Here is an 8932-nt window from a genome sequence, read left to right as displayed (position 1 = left end):
GTGAACCCGGGAGGTGGAGCTTGCAGTGAGCCGAGATGGGGCCACTGCACTCCAGCCTGGGTGACAGAGTGAGACTGTTGTCTCAAAAAAAAAAAAAAAAAAAAGTGTCTTCTTCCTTTCTTCTGTAATTACCATTTTCTTTTCAGATGGGAAGGAACATCAACACTTTGACCTGAATATTAGCCGAGTGACTTTTCAAAAATTGCAGTCTTCAATCCAACCAGAGTGCTTTCCTTCCTTCGTGCAATTTAAAAAGATGTTAAAGAAACTTTGCCTTTTAAAAAAGTATTGATTAGGCTTCTGCAGTATGGTTTATTCAAAGCTAGGTCGCTTCAAATCTTAAACTTTGCTATTCCCATTTTAAAATCTTCTAATCATCTCCAATTTCATTTCCCATAAAATTGTTTATTTCTTTGCTGCACTTTCATCTGTGCTGGTGAATTCCCTCTTTTCATGATCCATTCTTGTGAAATGTTGCATGGGTGCACCACTGGGAGACAAGGAGGCAAGTCAACAACCCACTGGGTGCAACAACTCAACAACAACAACGTACATGAGCTGACAGGCATACCTTAGCCAGTCACTGACAGGCTTTGAAGAAGTGCTGTGATTGATCACTGATCATGATGTGCATCTATTATTATTTAGTGACTGTGGGTGGAAGAGCTAAAAGAGTTTGCATACTGCATAATCACTCATGGTTAACACGCCATGGTAACTGAAATTTGAACTGTATTGCTGGAAGGCTGGTGCTATCAACTACACTGTGTAGGTGACATCTGTAAATACTGGAACCATGCAGAGTGAGAACTGCCTGCACATCTCTTATTTTGACAAGGCCATTAACGGTAGTGTTTAAACTGTTCTTCTCCCTGCACACCCATTGTTTCCATCAGTTTACTTTTTTTCCATGTTTGCTTGTCTGTCTGTTTTTGCCTGTTTCTTTTTTGTTTGTTTTGTTCTCTGCTTTAATGTTAGAGATTTGTCTGATCTGCTTACATGTAAGAGAGGGGCACCAAAATACATGTGTAGAGCTGATGAATGTGACCTGAACTTCCGGGAGATCTAGCCCAGCCATGTCTTAGAGAGTACCCTATAGGGATGCCTTTAAGTCTTATATTTTGGGATGGTGGGATCCCTGAAGAGCGCTCTTCACATCTTTTTTCTGGAGCCTATTCACCTTGCTACCTGGCTCCCAGGAGTTGAGTGGTGAAGGCCCAGGGTTTTTATTTCTATTTCTCATTAACAGCAATATTTTTAGTTTGGTGCCTTTATTCCCAGCCATGCCAGTCCAGAGGCCCTCTGTTAGTTTCTTCAGAGAATAAGCCTTCTGTGTTCTGTAGGGAGAATGATGGGCAGTCAGGACACCTGCCGTTGTTAGCCCCATTTTCATCTCTGCCAATTCCAGAGCATATTGGGGCCGCTGACTTGGAAATGCTGCTGCTTCTTGACTCTCCCCATTGCTCGTTTGGGATCCAGCTCTCTCTGTCCAGCTACCACTCACCCATCTGCTTTCTTTTTCTAAATCGGGTTGCTGTTTTCTCCTATTTTCTTTGTCCTTGTGGGTTTATGGTTCTTAAAATAAAAACTTTATTGTCATTTGAGTGGGGCTTTGTGAGGGAGACAGGGTTAAATGTAAGTGATCAATTTACCATCTTCCATTTGATGCCTCTCATTTTGAAAAAACAAAACAAAACTGGGTGTGGTGGCTTATGCCGGTAATCCCAGCACTTTGGGAGGTCGAGGCACGTGGATCACCTGAGGTCAGGAGTTCAAGACCAGCCTGGCCAACACAGTGAAACTCCATCTCTACTAAAAATGCAAAAATTAGCCGGGTGTGGTGGCAGGTGCCTGTAATCCCAGCTGCTCGGGAGGCTGAGGCAGGAGAATTGCTTGAACCTGGGAAGCGGAGGAGGTAGTGCATGGAGGTCACACCACTGCACTCCAGCCTGGGCAGCAGAGCAAAACTCGGTCTCCAAACAAACAACAACAACAACAACAACAAAACAGAACGAACAAAACAAAACCCTAGTGGGGACTTTTCAATACCCTGTTCTAGGTCCTTGACCAAATTGAATCCAGTACATAGACAGGAGATGATGAAGGTGTACTTTTGTTCTTTTCTCGTTTCACTATTTTCATAGAGTAAAAGATTTGATTTTTCTTTCTGTTACTTGTCTTCTAGAGATGCTAAGGCAGGCTTTACCTTTTTGTCTGTCATTGGTCTTTACGTTTTTTATTATCAGAGCTATCTAAAATCAACCATAAATGTCATAAGAGCATTTTGTGTAAATGATTTATAACACTTTCTCGAGATGGCTTCAGTAGCCTTCTTCAAATACATCTTCTGGCATTTTTAATAAGCCTCTTAATAGATTCTGTCATCCCCATCTGTTTTGATTTAAGGTTGATTATTACAAACACGCCGCGCTGCAAAAAGCCACCTGATCACTTCAGCAGTGTGTTATGCATGCATTCAACTCCAGGTATTTTCAGGGAAGAATCATGAAGCCGCTCCTGTTAAATCATATCCCTTTTATTAGGTCTCTCCTGGTGGATTACGTAGAACTTTGGAAAATTAAACGTTAGACATGTTCATAGAAAATCATGTCACTGATTTTTAAAGCCAGCTCAATTTAACCTGCCACTGATTCCCTAATCAGCACTTCTCCGACTGTATCCCGAGGGAAAATATATTGAACGCAGCAGAAGGTTAAGGCGGAGGAGCTGGGCTAGATTGGGAAGCAGCCAATCAGATGGGGAGGGTCCAAAGATCTGATGCCTCCAGGCGAGCAGCGCCAAGCTGAGCTGGTTAGTCTCCTTTTATAGCGGATGAACACCACACACATGTTGTGAACGCTCCCTAGGCTGGCTGCAGCGACCAGGCAGACCCGGGAGCAGAGAATAGAGGAATACCTGCCCAAGCAACTCATTCTGCACGGCAGCCGACGAGACAGCGATTTTCCCGTGCTGGAATGTGCCCATCCAAAGGTATCACTTCCTTTTCATTGAGTTTCTATATTTCTTAAGAATTACGGAAAGCAGAGATTGCTGATTCTGGAGGAAGATCACTGCTTCCTAGTAATGCTTTGTTCCTGTTCTCAGGCTGAGTGCCAGCTTTAAAACGGTTAACCTCTAGGGGAGAAGCTACTAAGCAGAATAAAGCAACACTTTACATTGCTTAAGCTGACTGTGCACAGACAGACCTTTTATTAGGATGGGTTCTTTGTTACTCTTGCTGTTGTTCGGAAGGTAAGCTGGTTACAAATGCAGCTTTCAACCTTCACATTCTGCTACCTTTATAACTCGGGAGACCTGGGGGAAGCCCTGGGGTGGGGGTGGAGGGTCTAGTATCTCAAAGGTTGCTGCAATTTATCAGCCTCAGAGAGAAAAAGGGCCAAATTGCTGATCAAAGGTAGAGAAAGAACATTTGGTTGGTATGAGGATTCTTCTGTACTTAGGACACAAGTTTTACAAAAAATGAACACTGCATATTTTCACTGTGCTTAATAATTAAGATGCCTTAATTATCATTTATAACTGACAGCTGGTGTGCTCGTCCAAAAGTCATCAGCGTGTTAGGCGCTCTTGTTTCAGTTGCCAAGGTAATTGGAAGGATAATTTAATATGTTAGAGTAACAAAAGACCCATGAGAAACATATTGCATTAGGTGAGGCATGAGATTGCTTTGTGGAGCGTTTATTTCTGAGAGTGAGTTCCTTCTTTTGTCTCTTGGCCCCATCAGTTATCTGTTAGTAGGAATAGCTATACCAGAGACTTTCATCATGTGCCATACAGTTAAACTAACACAGTTGTTTATCTATACAGTAGGCAAGATTCAGTTTCTGTCTAAGACATTAAATTGTTAGTCATATGGAAAGATTTCCCCGGGAAGTTGTTCATTATCCTCTGTGGGACAAGTGACATCACACATCACTGGGTTATGAATGATGGCTTGAGTGAAGTGGAGAGAAAGTGTTTTCTCAGGGAGCAGAAGTGAATGCAAACAGTGCCCTGCTTCATTTTCTAGGGATCTCTAAGAAACATGGCCCATAGAGATGTTAAATGTCACTGCAAATTATCAGGGCGAATCTTTTATGGTATATTTGTGGAAGCTCTTATAAGTCATGCAGATGCTTTGTGTAGTTACTTTTTTTTAAAAGAAGGGACCTTTTACAGCATTGATTATAGTTTCTAAATTGCTAGGCTGGTGGTATTGGGTTTTTGTTTTTTTTTTTTTGAGATGGAGTTTTGCTCTTGTTGGTCAGGCTGGAGTGCAATGGCAAGGTCTCTGCTCACTGCCACTTATCTGGTTCAAGCGATTCTCCTGCCTCAGACTCCTGAGTAGCTGGGATTACAGGCGCCCACCTCCACATCCTGCTAATTTTTGTATTTTTTAGTAGAGATGGGGTTTCACCATGTTGGCCAGTTTTGTCTCGAACTCCTGACCTTGTGATCTGCCTGCCTTGGCCTCCCAAAGTGCTGGGATTACAGGTGTGAGCCACTGCGCCCGGCCTAGCGTTATCTCTCTTTAATAGCCAACATTTGAAAATAATGAGTGCGACACAATAAGAGATGCTTCATTTATTCGTTCATTATTCATTTGTTTACTAATTATGGTCTGGTGAGTGAAAACACACTTTGCCTCTGTGACATCACCGATTATGCTGGCATATGATACAATTTGTGATTTTGTTTCTCAAAATATTTGCAATGTACATAATTTTATTTGTAAAATATTATAAGCAAGTAAGATGAAAAGGTACATCTAATATTTAAAAAGCCATTTATTTACATGTAATATAACTCACTAACAAAATAATACAAAGTTAAAATTCAAACTTTTAAGATTTAAAAATCAACTGTAAGATAAAAATAAGATTTTTTAAAATGTATGTGAGATTATTGTCTTACTTATTTCTATGTTTAAAAGGCATTGCTTTTGAGAAGGTGAATTAACCCATGAATCAGATGGTCACAGGGAGTCTGTTAGCAACCTCGATGAATGGCAATGGGAAGGTAGAGTGGGTGTTATTCTGCAGAAGAGAGTACAGAAGGAGAATATCTTGGACTATAAGAAGTGTCCTTATACCTGAGATACATAAAATCTATTTCTAGTAAAGCAAGAATAAAAAGAACAGGCAGATTATAATCTTTAAAAATAAAGTTAGCATCAATAACACATTTGAGGACAGCAAGAGACGAGTTAACTTAGGGAATGGATTAAAGCCAAAGAAAGGCCGTCTCCCTCGAGGATGTCCTCCAGGCATGAGATAATGGACCAAGGCTGGCCTTGGACACGCACAGACCTGGCAGAAAGCCCAGCTCTGCGCCTACTCCCTGCCCACACCGGGTAGATGGGCCCTACTTGGGCGGCTTATGTGAGTTGTAAGAAATCCACATAATTATAAGCAGTTCACATAAATACAAGAAGGGTGTAATTATAAAGGTGTGATAAAATCGATTCCCACCTCACTGGGGATGATGGAGTTGACATGATTACTCCTGAGAAGAGGGCCTGGCTACAGAGGCGGCAACAGAAAGGCCCTTATTAGTGTCTTTGTCTCTGTCCTCACTCTCTCCAGTCTCTTTCATCTCTCAGCTGACGTTGAGACTTCTACCTTTTCAGAGTATTGCCTTGGATTTAATGCTTTGAAGCCTATACAAATGCAAACAGCCTGGGGAAGTACACTTTAACACGTGATCCCACCTTGGCGTCCTGGTGGGATGTGAGCATGGAGGCTGGTGGGAAATGCTCAGTAGAAGAGAGATTTTTCAAAAGGAAGGATGGGAATACTGGACCAAAATGATGCCAGTGAGAGAGGAAGGGCTGATTGGAGTCTGGGAAACATATATATATATATGTTTGGAGTGCAATGGCGTGATCTCGGCTCGCTACAACCTCCGCCACCTGGGTTGAAAGGATTCTCCTGCATCAGCCTCCCGAGTAGCTGGGATTCAGGTGTGTGCCACTGCACCTGGCTGATTTTTGTGTTTTTAGTACAGACAGGGTTTCACTATGTTGGCCAGGCTGGTCTTGAACTCCTGACCTCAGGTGATCCACCCGCCTCGGCCTCCAAGAGTGCTGGGATTACAGGCGTGAGCCACTGCGCCCGGCCTGGGAAACACTTGAAGAGACCAATGTAACTTAATAAATGCCCACGGGGAGACCAGGCTGACTAGGAACCTACAGGTGGACCGTGGGCCAAAATGAAGTTTGAAGTTCAGGCTGCAACCTTAATGGGAACGTGACACACACACATTTTCTTTTTCTTGGCCACCTGTGAGGATGTTTGCTATGAGTGGTGACTCATGCTGTTGGTAGGAAGAATTTGTTTATTGGTTTGAAGGGGAATAAATGAGAGGAAAAAGAAATCAAATGTAAGGGACAGAACAACATTTTTTATTTTTTGCCAGGAGAAGGCAGAATGTGAGGAGATAATGTGAGGAATGGCTTGCTTCAAAATTCATGCTGTCTGCATACATGCCGGACTTTGATCTCAACACAGAATGATACAGCCCCTGAGCAGGAATAATTTTCAAATTTGTGCAACCCTCCAGACTCTCCCTATTCAAGAGAACTGCACTGCATGCCTTGATTTTCTCAGACTTGAAATGAATCCCATATACTCCCACCTTTAGGGCTTAGAAGTGATTAAATCTAGAGAGGGTTGCATGCTACTTGAGGACCAAATACTCAGGGCACTGCCCAGGCTTGGGCAATGGGAGGGCCCCAATGTTCTCAGGTGACCTCTACCCACTAGCCCAGGCCTCAGTACCACCTTTAATCCCACTGAAATGCAAACACCTGGGGATGAAGTGACACTATAAAAAGCTATTTTGCTGGACTTGGTGGCTCACACCTATAATCCTAGCACTTTGGGAGGCCGAGGCTGGTTTATCACTTGAGGTCAAGAGTTTGAGACCAGCCTGGCCAACACGTTGAAACCCTGTCTCTACTAAAAACACAACAAAAATTAGCCAGAAGTGGTGGCATGTGCCTGTAATCCCAGCTACTCGGGAGTCTGAGGCAGGAGGATGGTGTCAACCTGGGAGGTGGAGGTTGCGGTGAGCTGAGATCTTGCCATTGCACTCCAGCCTGGCGACAGAGTGAGACTCTATCAAAAAAAAAAAAAAAAAAAAAGAAGCTATTTTAATCTTCTACCACTTTTGATATTCTGTCATCTTTTTATAATTTTGGGGATGTTTGTTTCCTTTACCAGATTGGAATTCTTCCAAATAAAGAATAGAGTTGGTCTTCTAATTTATGATTGCCTAGCTAGCAAAATGCCTGTCACATAGAAAATATTGCATAAGTATTTGTTTAACTCACTAACACGATTTATTTCCCAAGAAGCTCACTGATACATGCACATTGAGCTACCAAGCTGCCTAAGTTACACAAAGGGAAAAGTGGCCAAATTAATAGTCTCAATTTGACTTCACAATACAATCTGCAAATTAGGAAAATTTACCTTTGTTCAGCATCTCTCAGCAAACTTAGGTCAGTGGATCCTGGCACCTTATGGTACTGCTGATACCAGGGAATTGTGTTTATGCCCAAGCAAGTCTGACAAGTCCACACTGATAAAATAACAGGTTACTCTCATTCATTAGTGTAGGAGCCAAATCCAGAACGTGCAATGGCAGGGAGGGTTGTTGAGAACAGGTGCAAAGGACACCCGAAGTGTCTGCCACCTACTGGGAAGTGGGGGTTGGTTTCTAAGAGGGATGAAGGGCAGAGATGACAGGACAGCAGTGCCAGGGCAGTGAGCTGGGCCAGAGGAAGGACCTCTATGATGAGGCAGGGTGATGGATCCCACGCTAGTCTTCAGAGAACACGGCCATTTGTCAGACATGGGAGGCTAGTCCTGTTTTACCCTCCACAATTTCTTAAACTCCTCTCACGTCTTTTCAAAATGCTTGTATGATCTGAGAAAGGAAGCCAAGTGCATGTTTTCCCTGATGTGCCCGAAGTGGTAGCGTGATGGTACATACCTGTTAACAGCTGGGACTGTGCGATTCTAAATCCTGTTAAGGCAAGTAATGAAAAACAATGAAGTTGTGCTGCGCTGGAAGGATTCCGAAAACATTTGTCTTGTTTTGTTGAGTATGATGTCATTGAGGGATCATTTGCAGGTAGCATCTGGGTTTCTGACCTGTGAATCAATCCGTCTTACATTCCATCCTTCCTTCCTTGCTTTAAACTCTGCCAGTATTTTTCCTAGCAGTGGCACAGGGGAAGTACTGATAGGGGTTCATTCAGTGAACATTCAGCTTCCTCTGGAACCATCTGGGAACCCTATTCCATTCCTATTCTGTTCACAGAGACATTCAAGTTCCTTCCCCCAACCCCAAAAGAACAGATATCCACCGTGAAGGCCATAGCGCGATTTCCAAAGTGTCTCTCTAAGGAACATTCAGCCTGTTCTTAGAGGAAACAAGGGCAACATTGTTAAAACAGAGACTCTCAACAGGTCCAAATGTGTGTTAAAAATTAAAATATTGTTCCCAGCACGGTCTTGTATTAAGGCTCCAAATATGCATTTAAAAAAATCGTTGCTGGAATCCTGGACGGGGCATCCATCACTCTTGAGTACACGTGAATTCTAGGTAAATGTTTGAATAAAGAAACTCTGTGAGGGAACTTGCGAAAATTGCCTCCAAACCCTCAACCTGCACAGAATATAGAGGTTCTCTAACCCACTCTGGTCTCCTCTTCCATCAACTGTGGCCAAACCATGACCATGACCGTCTCCCCAGACTGCAGCCTCCCCGAGATTTTATACTTCATCGGCCTCTAATTCCATTGTATTCATCAGGTCTAGGATTACTTCCTAATTCACTATCAAAAATTGCTCGAGTGTTGAGCTGTAGCCCAGTGTTACTTTAAAAATTCATTCTCAAAATATTCTTTTTTTTTTTTTTTTTT

The 8932-nt window shown here is 42.8% G+C and overlaps 1 protein-coding gene across 2 annotated transcripts in view; it reads left to right on the top strand.

The window, feature by feature from the left end:
- Positions 1-2470: 2470 nt before the first annotated feature.
- Positions 2471-8932, top strand: part of SORBS2 (sorbin and SH3 domain containing 2) — a 403159-nt gene continuing 396697 nt past the window's right edge. For both annotated transcript variants that reach the window (XM_012000190.1, XM_012000189.1), the window contains exon 1: positions 2471-2991. The gene's annotated coding sequence lies outside the window, so the exon portion shown is untranslated. The remainder of the gene's footprint in view (positions 2992-8932) is intronic.

The sequence above is a fragment of the Mandrillus leucophaeus genome, unplaced genomic scaffold (assembly GCF_000951045.1).
Source record: "Mandrillus leucophaeus isolate KB7577 unplaced genomic scaffold, Mleu.le_1.0 Scaffold62, whole genome shotgun sequence".
In the NCBI taxonomy this organism is placed as follows: Eukaryota; Metazoa; Chordata; class Mammalia; order Primates; family Cercopithecidae; genus Mandrillus; species Mandrillus leucophaeus.
The sequence above is the reverse complement of the archived record's forward strand: the minus strand, read 5'-3'. Positions and strand labels throughout refer to the sequence as shown.